General features: G+C 41.8%; 1 pseudogene; it reads right to left on the reverse strand.

Moving 5' to 3' along the window:
* Window positions 1-1,041: 1,041 nt before the first annotated feature.
* Window positions 1,042-3,328, reverse strand: LOC147423351 (uncharacterized; annotated as a pseudogene).
* Window positions 3,329-15,492: the final 12,164 nt, after the last annotated feature.

The following is a 15,492-nucleotide window of genomic DNA, read 5'->3' on the forward strand; positions in this document are numbered from 1 at the left end:
CTACCACTTTATAAGTGACACTTTTACGGTCCACATATCTATCATTTTGATACCTCATTGTTGGATTTTCAATGAATTCCATCAATTGATCGTCAATTTGACAAACAAAGTGACTATAGGGATATGCATAGATCTTTGCCCCAAATTCGTTGTCAAAGTGGTACACTAAGTTCATAGTGTAATCCATTCTCTTCAGTGAAAATTTTCTATAATTGAATTCCCCATGCAACTACCTTGGGAATACGCCCTCCCTACCACTCTTTATATAGGCCCTTGGCTGTTTGCATATGGTATTCCCCTATCCACACCTTGGCAGTCAGTCTTTGACCCCCTAGGGTTGCCCTTGGCATGACATTAACCCCCCTTGGAGAAGTGTTTTCATCCCAAAAGACAAAAGTTGGAAACTTCTTCTTAAGAACACTAATGTTTCCCCAAGTAGTATCTTCTTTCTTTAGGTCAATCTTTCCACTTGACTAAAGCCTACCGACATACATGATAATGCGTACGTAAATCATGATACTCTAATATTTTCTCAGGTTCATGCGGTTTGGTAGGAGGTTCAAAAAATCAACCAAAATCTTTTTGTCAATGACATTGTCATCCCCATGCAACTGTTTGCGTAAACAAATTACAAAAAATACCAGATGAATACAAGAGTGTGCCATTGTACTTTTCTCCCAGAAAAACCATTTGATGTTTTTTCACTTTATTTTTATGTGGAATCCGAGGCTATGAGCTTCCAAGATGTATCATAATATTAGACAAATTTCTTGGATAGGTCACTAATTTTTGAACCAATTGACTTGATATTGCATCCATGCACTATTCTTTACATGTTAGAGAAGTTGCACTTGTCAAAGGCAAGAAGTGCACAAATCACGACTTGACCAGGTGCGCAAATGACAATTGGGTGACACTAGAATTTGACAATTTGGAGCACCATCTTCAATTCAGCTTATGAATTCAAGATCACATATATTTCATTGATTTACAATTCGTACATAAAAGTCATAGTCAAAGAAAATTAGAGGAGTGCCCTCTCTATTGGAGAGCCATTGGACTAGTCAAAGAGGCTACAAGCTTAGGATTATTATTTGCTTATTTGAGATTCTTGGAACATCGGACAGCATTTTGGGATGTGCAAGTGGATACACATCCATTGTTTTCTATTTCCACTTTTGCTTTGCATTCAGTGCAAAGGTTAGTTGTCTTCTTGGTGGAGAAGCTCTTTGCACTAGTGTATGACATCTTGATTGGGAAAAGCTTCCTCTACGATGGACAATGAGAGAAAAAGACAAATTCTTGACATGGGCAAAGTTAGGCTTTGGTGATGCCTCTTTGAATTTTTGGGTCACCTTTGACGAGGCAATCCTAGAATCGGCCTCTTTGCTAGTGATGTTGGGCTTGGGGGAAGTCTTTTTGCTTCTCTCCTTTTGTGATTTGCCGTTCTCAAGAAAGGAAGGGTTTTTGGCACTACCATTACCAAGGGACTTAGATATCCTTACAACACTTTGTCCACGAGTCTACTTTGAAACTACTCATTTGCTTCAGCTTTGACAAGATGACCTTTAATTTCCCATTGCCGTTGGATTTTGAAACTTTTCCATCACTTCACACTCACATCTATCTTGCTCCCATAATTGTAGCTAGACTAGATAATTGAGCTCCACTAGACTAAGCACTAAAGTCTTGCTATTTTCATGAGACTTTGAGATCTTATTGCTGTCTTCTTAATTAAGACTTACAATGTGAAGAGAAGTTGATTATTTTGTGACCATTGCCAGCAAATTTGACTGTGTGCAAAGGCCACAATTAGTGTTGGACATCTTTTCCTCACCTAGTTTGCCCTTCCCAAGAGGTAGTTCAAGAGCTAGGTCATTAGTCTTTCTTTTTCCAAACTATTGCTATGCACGATGCTATCTTGCAGTGTAGAATCGAGCGTTGATGACCAATCTATATGAAGAACCAGTGACCCGCCGTTCAAAAGAGCGACATGTATACCACTCAGCTAATGTGGCACATGTGCTACAGAAAGCAACATGACATATTACTAGCTTGTAGTAAGCCTAGAATTGGGGGCCCTCACTATATTGTCCCCCTTACCATGCAAAAGAATATTTTCCTCATGATAAGCACGTAAGTAGGAATGCATTAGATTTAGTGCATACAGATGTTTGGGGTCCGGCAAAGACTGCATCTATGGTGGATGTAGATATTATGTGAGATTCATTGATGACCATACAAGGTATGGGTCTACTTCATGAAGCAAAAAAGTGAGGTGTTTATGCACTTTGAAAATTTCAAGGTTATGGCTAAAAAAAAAACTAGCAAACATGTAAAGTGCCTTAGGCTAGAGGGAGGGGGAGAACACTTCTCCAATGAGTTCAATGGTTTTTTGAAAATGCATGGAATTTAGAGGTAGTTTTCATGCACGTATACTCCACAAAAAAATGGTGTTGCCGAGCAGAAAACAACAAGCACATTGTAGAAGTAGCTAGAGCGTTGATGAATGAGAAAACATATCTCATTGTTACTGGGTTGAGGCTCTTACTGTAGTTGTGTACATTATGACCATTACCCCTACTGCTCCAGTACACGATATGACATCGGAGGGGAAGTTTTGTGGTGAGAAAGCAAATGAATTAAATTTTAAAGTGTTTGAATGTATTGCTTATGTGCATTTGTCAGATGAGTAAGAAGTAAGCTTGATCCAAAAGCTAAAAAATGCATGTTCATTGGCTATTCTTGTGAGAAAAAATGGTACAAATTTTACAATCCTCTCACAGATAAAGTGAGGGTGAGAAAGAATGTTGTTTTTTGTTGGGGTTTTCCCAAGATTTACAACATTAAAAGGACTTCCCATAATAATTGAGCTACAATAGCCGAAATTAGGTAAAAATGAGATAGTAATTTAATGTGGCTCCATTGACTGTTCGGATTTGGAGTGTGTTGGTCAACCACTTCAACATTCCCCCCTCCCGCATTCTTGTCATCCCTGACAAGACTTGTTGTCTTTTGTTTGGGTGTTCTTTGCTTTGTTTTGAAGGTCATTGTCAATTGTTGGAGATGAGCGTTTGCTTGTAATTTGTCACTCTCTTTAAAGGATTCTCTTGTGTACAAAGGGTAATGGATTTTGTTGACGAGGCTTTTCTATAACTTGATGATTGTTCCTTGCGTCTTCATCTTAGAGTACTTTACGTCTTGAGAGACTTTTGTTGAAGCTTGTACTTTAGTTTTTCTGATCATGATTTGTGTGGAGAAGTTGGTGCAGCTTTTCCACTTTGTCTTGTGAGACAACCACTCTTTGTACCTCTTTAGTAGGATCCATGTTACCTTTTGTAGTCTTTTCTTATTGTCGTTGATGTATGTACATATATTATCAAAGTTTTTTCCTACATTAAGGTCTAAAACCTCGATGACCAAAGGGAAAAACCCAATGTGAAAAAATATCTTTGGTATATGTTCTTATTTGAGTTGAGCTTGTTGGGCTTTGAGTACATGTTCATGCAAGGTGAGTGCTTGGGGGAATCAAGAAAAGAGTATCTATTGCAAGTGCCAATTATGGGACACTCTAAATGCATATGAGAATTGAGAAATTTTTCAATAAAACCATGCTATGTGAGAAATGGAGTTGATGGGTACTTCAAGGGAAGAATGTAGCACTTGTAATATCCAAAGACATCTCCATAGCTTCCACTTTTCCTAGAAGGATCTTTGATGTAGAAGCTTATCCACTCATTCCTCATTGTGCTCAGTGCGTGAGTGTCTTTTAGACATTCTCCTTCTTCTTCTCCAGACTTAAATTATATAGATTATGCTCACCTATTCCAGCATGAGCGACCTAACTTAAATATGTTCAACTCTTCCATCTCGAGCAGTACCTATGTAGCTAATACTCTTAGACCACAAAAATATTACATGAAGGTTTAAGACTATTGCCTTGCGCATTTATTGGCTCAGATGCCTATCTCTGACTTTTTATGCCATTTTTAATGGCGACTTGGACTTAACTTGTTTTTGAAGCCGTTCCATGTTTTAAGAAGATTCTTGAGTTTGTGGACTTCATCATTGTGCTGGTCTTTGGATGCCATCATTTTGTTTATAATTGGGCATACTCTAGATTGTTGTATTGTGAATCAGTGTTGATATTTAAGAAGATGCTTGAGTTTTAAGAATATTCTTGAGTTTGTGGACTTCATCATTGTGCTGGTCTTTGGATGCCATCGTTTTGTTCATAATTGGGCATACTCTAGATTGTTGTATTGTGAATCAGTGTTGATATTTACTTGAAGATCAATTTTTTCTCAAGTCTGGTGATTTTGATTATTGTAGTTGCTATTTGGATTGTCAAAATATCTGTCGCTCTTGAGTTGGTAAGCATTGATGTCGATTTACCTTTGTCCACCTTTTGTTGTGCTGATATGAGCTGATGAGCTCCTTCATTTCATGCTTGATTGTGGCTTAGTATTTGTTTTTTGTTTTTTTGGTTGGCCACACTATTTTGTATATCTTTTTATGTTGAAATTTGAAATTATGACTTGATGGGGTTGATCATTGTGTCTGGGTGATGTCGTCTGTCAATTTGATCCGTGATGGGCTTTTGAACCCATTTCTCCTTGACGTCTATTTTGGTTTGGACCTTTGGTCTCCATTCTTGTTGGATGGGTAATTCCTTTCTTGATACCTCCTTAGATTTTTTCACTGGGACCCAAAAATGATAGTAGTTCTTATGGGCTTGATATAGCTTCTTGGGCACCCAGATTCTCTTTGTCGTAACTGTAGGAGTCCTTGTTGGTTCCCTTGATGGAAACTTCTTCCTTTGGTTGGTCTGCTAATCTTGGGGTTTTGAAGGGGCTTGTTTGGGTATCCAAACATATTCTTGATTCTTTTGTGCATGAAGTATTTTCTTTGGAACCCATTCTTGTTTGTAATAACCCTGTGGATGTGAATATGCATGTGTATTCTTTGGAGATTTAGATTTTTGCTTTGGTTTTCTCTTCTGTGATCTTTGTTGTTGACATTTTGATGTTAAAGTTGAAGATGTCTCTTGTGAAAGTTTTTCTTTCTATTCAAATTTGCAGTTGGCCAAGCTGTTCTTTAGGTATCCAAATTTGACGGTGGTGCGGCCAAAGTTGGTCCGAGCTAGAAAGTGGTCTATGCCAAGCAGAGGTTGTAGGCAAATGCAATGAACAAGTCTAGGGTAGGTACCAAGGTCCTGGGCAGACTAGTGGCAACGGAAAAGTATGTCTAAAGTGGCTTCTTAGGCCAAGAAGGCTCAAAGATGGCTCAGTTGGGGTAGCAAATGAAGGTGTCGAAAATGCCAAGTCAGTGCTCTGGAATGTAGTGTTTGATGTGCTCTAGAAGCCGTTCCATACGACTCCTCAAACGGAGCCTCGGTGGTCAAGATATTATAGTTCAAAGATAGAGTGTGTAGCAGATCCCCAACGCGCAGGGCAACTGGGGACAGGTGGCCCAGGTAGGTGTCAGTGGACGCATGTGTAGAGCTCAAATTATGGAGCGTGTCTATTTTCTTGAATTTCAGATCGGAGCTCTCGTTAGCAAGTTATGATCAGTGGAAGATTTTTTGAGGGCAAGTCGACCGTACTGGGGGATGGGGCATCTAGCTTTTTGTAGGCCTTGACAAAGTCCAAGCAGATAGAGCACGCTAAGTAGAATCAGTAAGGAGTCACGGCTTGTGATTTTGAGCCTCGAACACTAAGATACCACACGATAAAGTTGGGAGCTACTGTTAATGAGGGGATTGACAGATGGTTTTATCCTTTTTTAGGCGTCGGATAGCGAGATCAAAAGGGTCTGAGGGAGGTGAGATTTTTATTGTCCGAGACTGACGCGGTGAAGATCCGGTACGGCATGGCGGATCAAGCTTCCGACCCCCAGAGAAATAAGAGGGAGCATGGGTATGATGGGCCCAAAAAAAATCAGTGTGTGAAGGCTTTTTTAGAGGTTTTTCAATGCCTTAAGGCTCAATGGCCCAGGCACCGCCATGTGGCAGATAATGAACCCATAGGTGGATCCTTGTGGCCGTGAGCGCATGTCTATAAAGCCTACGAGTGGTGCCCATTGAGGGTATCCAAAGGGGATGGAGCTCCTATCTTGTTGGTTGGAGATGGCGGACCCCCATGGGGCGCTGCTCTGGCTGTGCACAAGCGCAAGGTGGCAGTTTTGGCCAGTGTAGACGAGCCTGCGCAGTGGCGCATGCATAGAGGGGGCGGTGTTGGTGCAAGTGATGACATGGCCCCACCTGGAAAAGCGCCCATCCCCATGGCCTTGAAGGCCATCTTTTGGAGTTAAGGGGGGAGGCAATAGCGACCTCGCTAATGCCGCCCTCCTAGGTGCATAAGATGGGGAGCAGTCCCGGTGGCAGTGGCCGAGAGAGAGAGAGAGAGAGAGAGAGAGAGAGAGAGAGAGAGAGAGAGAGAGAGAGAGAGAGAGAGAGAGAGAGAGAGAGAGAGAGAGAGAGAGAGAGAGAGAGAGAGAGAGAGAGAGAGAGAGAGCCTGAAGGCTGCAATGTGTACAAGGCAAGGGCAAGGCTCACTCCTAGGGCGCCCGATGAGGTAAGGCAAGTAAAGGCCGGACAAAACAAGAGCAAGGGCAAAGGCAAGGCCGGAACCAAAGTGAAGGAGGAGAGATAAATAGAGAGAGAGGAGGCTGGTGGAGGATAGGTCAAGAGAGTCAGATAGAGGTGGTCAAAATGAGGAATCAAAGGGTGCAGTGCAAAGCTAAGCTCCCAAAGGGTTAAAAATGAAGAAAAAAGGAAAATAATAAAAAGTACCTAGGGGCAATAGCGACCTCGGTAATGCCCCCCCCCCCCCCCCCCCAAGTGCAATAGAGATGTAGTTGGTTATGTGACTTGATGTGGCACTATGCAAAGCTATTACAGGAGGACGGAAGAGACCAATGGAAGGTGTTTGACCCTAGCGGTTGATGACAGATAAAGCAGGGGGTTGGGAAATCCACAGGAGCAAAGGTGGTGGGTGACAGGTGCCAGTTTTGTACATATGTTAGGTGTTTTTGCAGGGTATAGAGACTGTGTTTGGTGTGCAGTTTTTTAGTGCAATAAGCCTATGTGTGGTTGAACATAAACATTCAAGGAGGGGGTGGGCAATGATGGTGCAGCCAAAGTTGGTCCGAGCTAGAAAGTGGTCTATGCCAAGTAGAGGTTGCAGGCAAATGCAATGCAGAAGGCTAGGGTAGGTACCAAGGTCCTGGGCAGACTAGTGGCAGCGGAAAAGAATGTCTAAAGCGCCTTCTTAGGCCAAGGAGGCTCAAAGATGGCTTAGTTGGGGTAGAAAATGAAGGTGTCCAGAATGCCAAGTCAATGCTCTGGAATGTAGTGTTTGATGTGCTCTAGAAGCCGGTCCAGACGGCTCATCAAATGGATCCCCGATGCTCAAGATATTGTAGTTCAAAGATAGAGTGTGTAGCAAATCCCCGATGGGCAGGGCAATTGGGAAGAGGTGGCCCGGGTAGGTGTCAGTGGACGCATGTGTAGAGCTCAAATTATGGAGCGTGCCAGTTTTCTTGGATTGTAGATCGGACCTCTGGTTAGCAAGTTATGATCAATTGAAGATTTTTCAAGGGACCAGTTATGGGCCAAGTCGATCGTACTGGGGGATGGGCCATCTAGCTTTTTTTAGGCCTCGACAAAGTCCAAGCAAATAGAGCATGCCGAGTAGAATCAGCAAGGAATCATGGCTCATGATTCTGAGCCTCGAACACTAAGATACCACAGGATGAAGTTAGGAGCTAATGTTAATGAGGGGATTGACATATGTTTTTAGCCTTTTTTACGGCCTTGGATAGCAAGCTCAAAAGGGTCTGAGGGCGGTGAGACTTTTACGGTCCGGGATCGATGCGGTGAAGATCCGGTATGGCATGGCGGCTCAAGCTTCCGACCCCGGAGCAGTAAGACAAAGCATGGGTATGATGGGCCCAAACAAAATCAGCGTGTGAAGGTTTTTTAATGCCTTAAGGCTCAATGGCCCAGGCGCCGCCACATGGCAGAGAATGAACCCATAGGCGGATCCCTGACCGTGAGTGAATGTCTATAAAGCCTATGAGTGGCGCTCATTGAGGCTATCCAAAGGGGATGGAGCTCCTATCGTGATGGTTGGCGATGGCGGACCCCCATGGGGGCGTTGATCTGGCTCTAGGTGAGCGCAAGGTGGTGGTTGTGGACGGTGTTGAGGGGTCTGTGCAGTGGTGCGTGCATAGAGGGGGTGGTGTTGGTGCAGGTGATGACATGGTAGTGCCTGGCGAAGCGCCCGTCCCCATGTCTTTGAAGGCCGTCTTTTGGAGTTAAGGGAGGAGGGCAATAGCGACCTCGCTAATGGCCCCCCTCCCCAGTGCATAAGATGGGGAGCAGTCCCGCGGGCAGTGGGCAGGAGAGAGAGAGAGAGAGAGAGAGAGAGAGAGAGAGAGAGAGAGAGAGAGAGAGAGAGAGAGAGAGAGAGAGAGAGAGAGAGAGAGAGAGAGAGAGAGAGAGAGAGAGAGAGAGAGAGAGAGAGCCCGAAGGCCGCAATGTGTACAAGGCAAGGGCAAGGCTCATTCCCAAGGCGCTCCACGAGGTAAGGCAAGTAAAGATAGGAAAAAACAAGAGTAAGGGCAAAGGCAAGGCCGGGACCAAAGTGAAGGAGGAGAGATAAATAGAGAGACAGGAGGCTGGTGGAGGATAGGTCAAGAGAGCAGAGGCAGTCAAAAGGGGGATCAAAGGGTGTAGTGCAAAGCTAAGCTCCCAAAGGGTAAAAAATGAAGAAAAAAGGAAAAAATAAAAAGTACCTAGGGGCAATAGCGACCTCGGCAATGCCCCCCCCCCCCCCCCCCCCCCCCCCCCCCCAAGTGCAAAAGAGAGAGGAATTGAGCAGATGAAGCAAGGAGGCTACCCCTTCCAAAAGATGCTATAATTGAGATGCCAGATGTTCAAATGTGAGAGCAGTTTCCAAAGTTCAAGACCCCCCCCTATTAAAGTCAAATTTTCATCAAATTAGGGGCTTTTTTTGGGCTTTTTTGTGCCATTTGAAGCTTGCACAGTGGAGCTCTCTGACAGCGGAGTGTGCCTGTCAAAGCCCTTTGTATTTTCTCATGAAAATGTCCATGGTGATGGAGTTGCTAGCATGTGTGCATGCTTTGTGAACTGCAATCGAGCCACTGTTGCCCGGCTTTGTTGTTGTTTCCCCTTCCCCCTTCTCTTTCTCCTGCTCTGGTGTTTTCCCTCAGTGCCGGTTGTGTGGAAGTGTGTACCCCCCGGACGGACGGCGTTTTGTGTGAGAGAGTGAGATTGAGTGGTTGTGAGCGTGTGTAAGGGTGGAGACAGACTGTAGCAGTAGGTGTGCGTTGTGTGGTGAATTTGTGGAGTGTGTGAGCAGTGGAAATTGAGCAGGCGGTGGTCTGCTAGTGTAAAGAGTGTTTTTGAAGGTGTTTTCTGAGAGGATAGGGGTGTTGTGTATACCCTGAGCTATAGAGAGGCCCTTGTGTTTGTGCCGGGTGTGTTCCTCCATTCCCCCTCTCCAACGGTGTGTACCAAGTTGGTTGATCTTGTGGATAACCTTTGTCAATTGGGCTTTTGTAGGGACTGTCTTTTCCGTGTTGGTTGCCATTTTGGAATCTAGAGTTCTTCCTTCTTTAGGCAATTGTGAAGATGACTCTTCTGTAGTTTTTACACTTTCATGAATCTACTTTTTAGCAAATGCAATTGTGTGATTTGCTTTTAATGTTTGAATCTACAGAGCACTTTGTGCGTAGGTATTTGGGAATCATAAGCTTTTTTCCAAGGTTGTCCCAATAGCAGTAGATATTGCATTGGGTGGCAAAGACAATGTAGAACTGGTGTATACACATGGTATTTCCCAATTGTAGTGGAATTACTGGTGATCCTATGACATTAACTTGATAATCAATAAATCCTTTGATGTCTTTGTCTATGGCTTGTATTTCCACCTTAGCAAGCTTGTTATATAAGCTTAAGGAAATTAAATATCCTAGTGCTTTTGTATCAACCATTTCTAGTGCTTGCATTTTACTATAACCAACCATTACTTGGACAATTGGCTCTATATAGTTATCCTCCTAGCTGTGTTTTCTGGTAGTATTTGGAGTCTGTTGAGTGGACTGGTTTTCTTGCAGTTGAAGACCCTGCTTTAACATGTCTTTACAAACCAATTGAGAATGCTCTCCTCCCTCTGTTAGCACACTAAAACCATAATAAGGAACCACATCATATCCGCTTTCATTGCAAATTTTTTCGTTTTCCATGGTGGCACATACATCTAATGTTGCCAGGACGTGCATCCATTCCAAGGGTTCTAAAGCTTCTTCCGGAAAAGGTTCCAGGATCTAGTATATGCTCCTCTCATTTGAGGCTTCCACAATTTGATGCTCCACACATCCATAGCTCTTTGGGCTTACTCAACCATGCTGGAAGTTCGGACCCGGCTACAATAGCGGAATCAAATTCCTCAACGGGTGTTCTTATGACGTCCTTATAGCTATGGTCTTTTCTTTATGTAGGTTGTGGTTTCCAAATGTCTCAAATAGATATTGTTGTATCCCCAATCCTAGACCATCTTCAGCTGCCGCATGAATGGTTGTCCAGATATGACATCATAGCTTTTCTTCTTTCCAAAATCAACCACAGCAAATGTATGCTAAGTCCTTGATAATGCAAGAGGTTACAATTATCTTTTCTAGAAGACCGAGGGGCTTTTCCATGTACCCATCTGCAAGCTGAAATTTCATTTTGGTTGCTCTTAAGGCCGGTTTTCCCCATTGTTTCCAGATATCTTTTTTTGCGATGGCAACTCCAACTCCACTATCTAATATGGCCATAGTGGTGACACTTTGAAATTCAATCGGAAGGGTTGTACTGTGATCCTCTCCCTCATAATACTATCCAACCTTGTTTAATGAAATTGGCCTAATGTTGAGCTAAGGGTTCTCAAGCTCGTTGATCCCTTATTTGATTTGAGTTTCTGGATTCTTTATGCCAAACTTCTCCAAGAATTTCCCTATGATATTCCACATGTTTGGTCGTATTTGTAGAAGTTCAGCAAGTGTGATTGTACAATTTACAAGAGTAGATAGAAGGTCTATCAGTTCCTTTGAGTCCACAACCTTTTTAGAGGACAATCTCTAGGACGGTATTGCCATGATTTTTGATTTAGATTATGTTCTCTCGTATATGAGGGTAGGGTTCTCAAGGAATGAAGCTTACTCTCTATAGACAAGACAGATCCCTTATCTCCAAAATATGATTGCATTTCTAAATCCATTTGAGACCTTGCCTCAAATTCCTTGATCGAAGGAAAAAAGATCTCTCCCCTTACCGGACTGATTTGCTTGATGACTCACCTCATTAGCATCATTTGCTTCACGGATTTGTCACCATAAGTCATCCATACCATCCTCTTCTCTATATTCCTAAGGTATGGTAGGATGAAGATCCCCAAATGAATTATCTATGGTATTCAGCACTACCCTTGGCTTTTCTAGCTCTATATCAGCAGGCTTCAGACCACCCTCAGTCGTCTTTTTAGGTTCCGATCTAGGTGGGATTATTGGCATTGGTAGTGGAACCTCTATTCAACCTCTTGGTTTACTAGCCAAAGGTGCTATTAAGGCTTGTGCTACCTGAATCATCTTTTGACACATCTCTAGCCGTTGCTTCTCTAGCTCAGCATATGGATATGTCATCCATGTTTTCTCTTGCGTTTGATTGTTCTTAAGCCGTGCTTCGTAGGATTTCAGGATGGCATCTAACAATTCATTGACTTTTTTGACCAAGACCAATCCTCCCGAACTAGCACTTATAGGCTTACTTTTACTAGAAATCTCTTCTGGCAATGAACTTATTGGTGCAACCGTAGGTGCAACCCTTCCTTCATGCTATTTTATTTGCTCCTTTGCTTGTGTAAGCTTGTCCACTAGGGAATTCTTCTCTTGTTCCCTACGTGCTTTCATCCTAGCCTTCCTAGATTTCCAGCTATTTTGTTTACTATGTGGTTCTTTGCTAGGTGCATCCGTTTTTGGCTCTTCGACTACAAGTTCTTCAGAAGATTTCTGAGTTTGAGCTCTAGTTATAGCCTGAACAGGCACAACATTATCATTTTTTGAGCTTCTTGGAAGTTGTACAATTCCTTTGACCTCCTTTGTGTCCATCACAATCAGTACAATAGCCATTTACTTGAATCATCTCCTTACGAGGGTATTTTGATATCGGGTCTTCTAGTATTTTTGGATGACTGTAAATAGGTTGTGCCATAGTCATGGACCTATTTGCAATAACGGACAATGTTCTTGCATCCATATTATAACGCTTTTCTATTGGTTGGACTGTTGTGTACCTTGGTAGAAGAGGTGTTATTGGGGATGGTTGTGCATATCTCCGGTTATAGTAACACCCTTCCATTGTATGGTTTGTCTATTTTTTTTCGATTTTGCACCATAAAGGTTCTTGGAGGTCAGATTTGACTAGAGGAGCAAGTCTCTCAGCTAATCCTTCTATAAGATTCATTTGCTCACTAGATACCTCTGGCTTTATTGTGGGTTGGGTTCTTGGTGAATCACTCCTCTAAGAAGATGTGTCATTGTCACTCTCAGTATCATATCTTCTCAAGGTTCTGCTCTGATTTGGATAAAAGTAGGTTATAGGGGGTGGTGGTGGCACATATAGTCTTGTTGTGACCTTAATTCCACCTCTATAAAATTCATGTTCTAAGGTTTCATCTGGGTACAGCCATAGTGTCAATGTAGCTGGGCTTGTGTCAAAATATGGATAGATTGTTATTTCAGCACTTCTTCTAGCTTGGCTTGCCATACCTCTCGTCATATCTACAAAAGGATTGGTAGATTGGCTTCCATCTTGATAATCTTAGCTTTCTTAATGTCAGGCCCACTCAATAATCTCAAGATAATCCTTAATAAGAAAATTTGGCCCTTTGCTAGGTCCCTAAAAGTCAAATCTAGTTGGTCTTTTGACCTTTGGATATTGGTTTGGGGTACCCTTGGATTTTCTCTTGGCTATATGTGACTCAATTTGGAGTTGTCTATCAAAAGTTAGAGCAGTTTTGGTGAACTGCACTTGAAGCAACACTCAAAAGAGTTTTAGAATCAAGTATTTTTGCTTGTATCTTGACCAAATTTGTTAAAACTTGTTCACTATGCTTACTTTATAGTGCTTAACACTTCTAGAAGCTCAATGTGAGTTTTCACCTCCAAATTAGGGCTAGAGACATCATACGCATATGATGTCTATCGTCGCAAAATCAAGTGATTTTTAGTTCAGAGGATCTTTATCACTTGGGCAACTAAGCAAATTTAAAACTTGAATTTGAACCAATCTTGTGCAAGTTATCATCAATTCAAGCCTGCTGACTCTGGCCTAATTTCTGTCCTTTGGCACTTACTAGACTAAATATGCTCCAAATTCCATGAAATTTTGGCTATTGGCTTCTAAGGTCCCTAAGAACGGGTATGCACAAATTTAGATTTTGGAGTCAACAGGGTCAAAAACACATCATATGTGTATGATGTCTTTTTGCTCAGAATGAAGAATTTTTTTGAAGATTTGTGCTTAGAATGGTGTGCTTATACACCCTGTATAGTCAAAATTTCAAAAAATGTTCTAAATCACCAAAAACAAATCATACGTGTATGATATCTTTTTTCTCCAAATGAGATGAATCTTGCTCTAGAGTTAGTCCACCACTTAAGGAACTCAAAGCTACTTTCTGAAATGAATTTGAACCAATTTTATGCAAGTTATTGCCAAATTGGATGTGCAGTCTGCCTGGACTGTTTCTTGGTCTTGTCAAGCTCATAACTGGGTCCAAATGCAATGAAATTTAGGCTATGGACTCCTTTAATGCTCTAGGACACTAGGGTATGCCCCAATGTTTGTTTTGACCCAAATATGGCCACAAAGACATTATACGCGTATAAAGTCTTTTTGCTCAGAATGACATGAAATTTTGCAAACAGGCTTAAAACATCATTTCCAACCCTCGTATGTGGTTAAAAGTAAAATTTGACTCTCAGATCTTGGCATGAGACATTATACACGTATAATGTCTATGTGCTCAGATTTTCTGTGAGCTTGTCTTGTGGTGCTTAACACCTTGGAATGCTCAGATTTAAATTCTGGTTCCTAAAAGTGCCCTTTAGACATCATACACGTATGATGTCTAGCTGGTTAAATGAAGTGAATTTTACTCCAAAAGTTTCTCATTACACTGGAAACTCACAACAAGTTTCAAAACTAAATTTTTACACTTTTTGAGCAAGTTATAGCCAATACAAGCATTCACTAGTCTAGATGCGTCTTATGGTCTTTGCAAGCCCAAAAATGCTTCAAATTTGATGAAATCTAGCCTATATGCTTCGTAAATGTTGTACATCACAAGGGTGCACTCAGATGTAACTTTTGACCTCAGATCTGGCCTCTAAGTCATCATACATGTATGATGTCCAGGTGATCAAAATGGAATTCTATTTCTACCCAAGGTGCCCCTTCATGTGTACAATAAGAACATGTACTCACAACAAATTTTGGATGTCAAAATTGAACAAAATCGTCAGTTTTGACAAGGAAATCCCCTGAAAGAGTAAAATGCCCCCAATTTTCAATCTATAAGCCCAAATGATATGAGATTTGGTGTATGTGCTCAACACAACATGCAGAAGGTGGGTATAATGTCAAAAGTTCAAAACTGCTGCCAAAATCACCCCTCAGACATCATACACGTATGATGTCTGCTGATGAGTTTTTGGACAGAGTTCATTCACAGGCATCCCCAAGTCTCTAGCAATAGCTTTCAAGCACTTCTACCAATTTTCATGCAAAAATATGCTGAGAATCACGATTTTTCTTTGTTCTCGTTTCTTACATTCTATCTTTTGTCTTTTGGGTTTCAAGGGTTGGTTAAAACATTAGTTTCAATGTATACCTAGGGTACAGCCCCCCTTTTGAACACTCTGGTGCAGTCAGAATTTCAAAATTTTGTCTCATGATGGTACTAGAGACATCATACGTGTATGATGTCTATCATCTCAGATTTCAGATCTGTTTCTATTCTAAGTTCCCCTTATCATCATCAGCATGTACATGTGTCAGCAAAATTTAAAGCTCAAATGTGCTCACAAACACAAGTTTTTGCTTTTTCATTCACAACCACTCCATATTTTGGCTTTTGGTCCCCAAATATATGCCAAAACTCCCCAGTCAAGGAGTTCCTAGGGTAAATGATGCCTTTTGAACACATTGGTAACCTCAGATTTGCAAAATTACCTTGCTGCTATCCCTAGAGACATCATACGCGTATGATGTCTTTTGCACAATTTTCAACTTTTTGCTTTCCCAAACTATTTTTTATGGTCTCTACAGTTGTTTTGATGGCTTGTGCAATGTTTCTGTCTTTTTTTAAGCTCAATCAAGGCTGTTTTCAATTTTTGCCTCTTTTGACTTCTCGGCTCTTGTGT

This window comes from Adiantum capillus-veneris, chromosome 26 (genome assembly GCF_014529385.1).
Source record: "Adiantum capillus-veneris isolate H3 chromosome 26, ASM1452938v2, whole genome shotgun sequence".
Lineage (NCBI taxonomy): Eukaryota > Viridiplantae > Streptophyta > Polypodiopsida > Polypodiales > Pteridaceae > Adiantum > Adiantum capillus-veneris.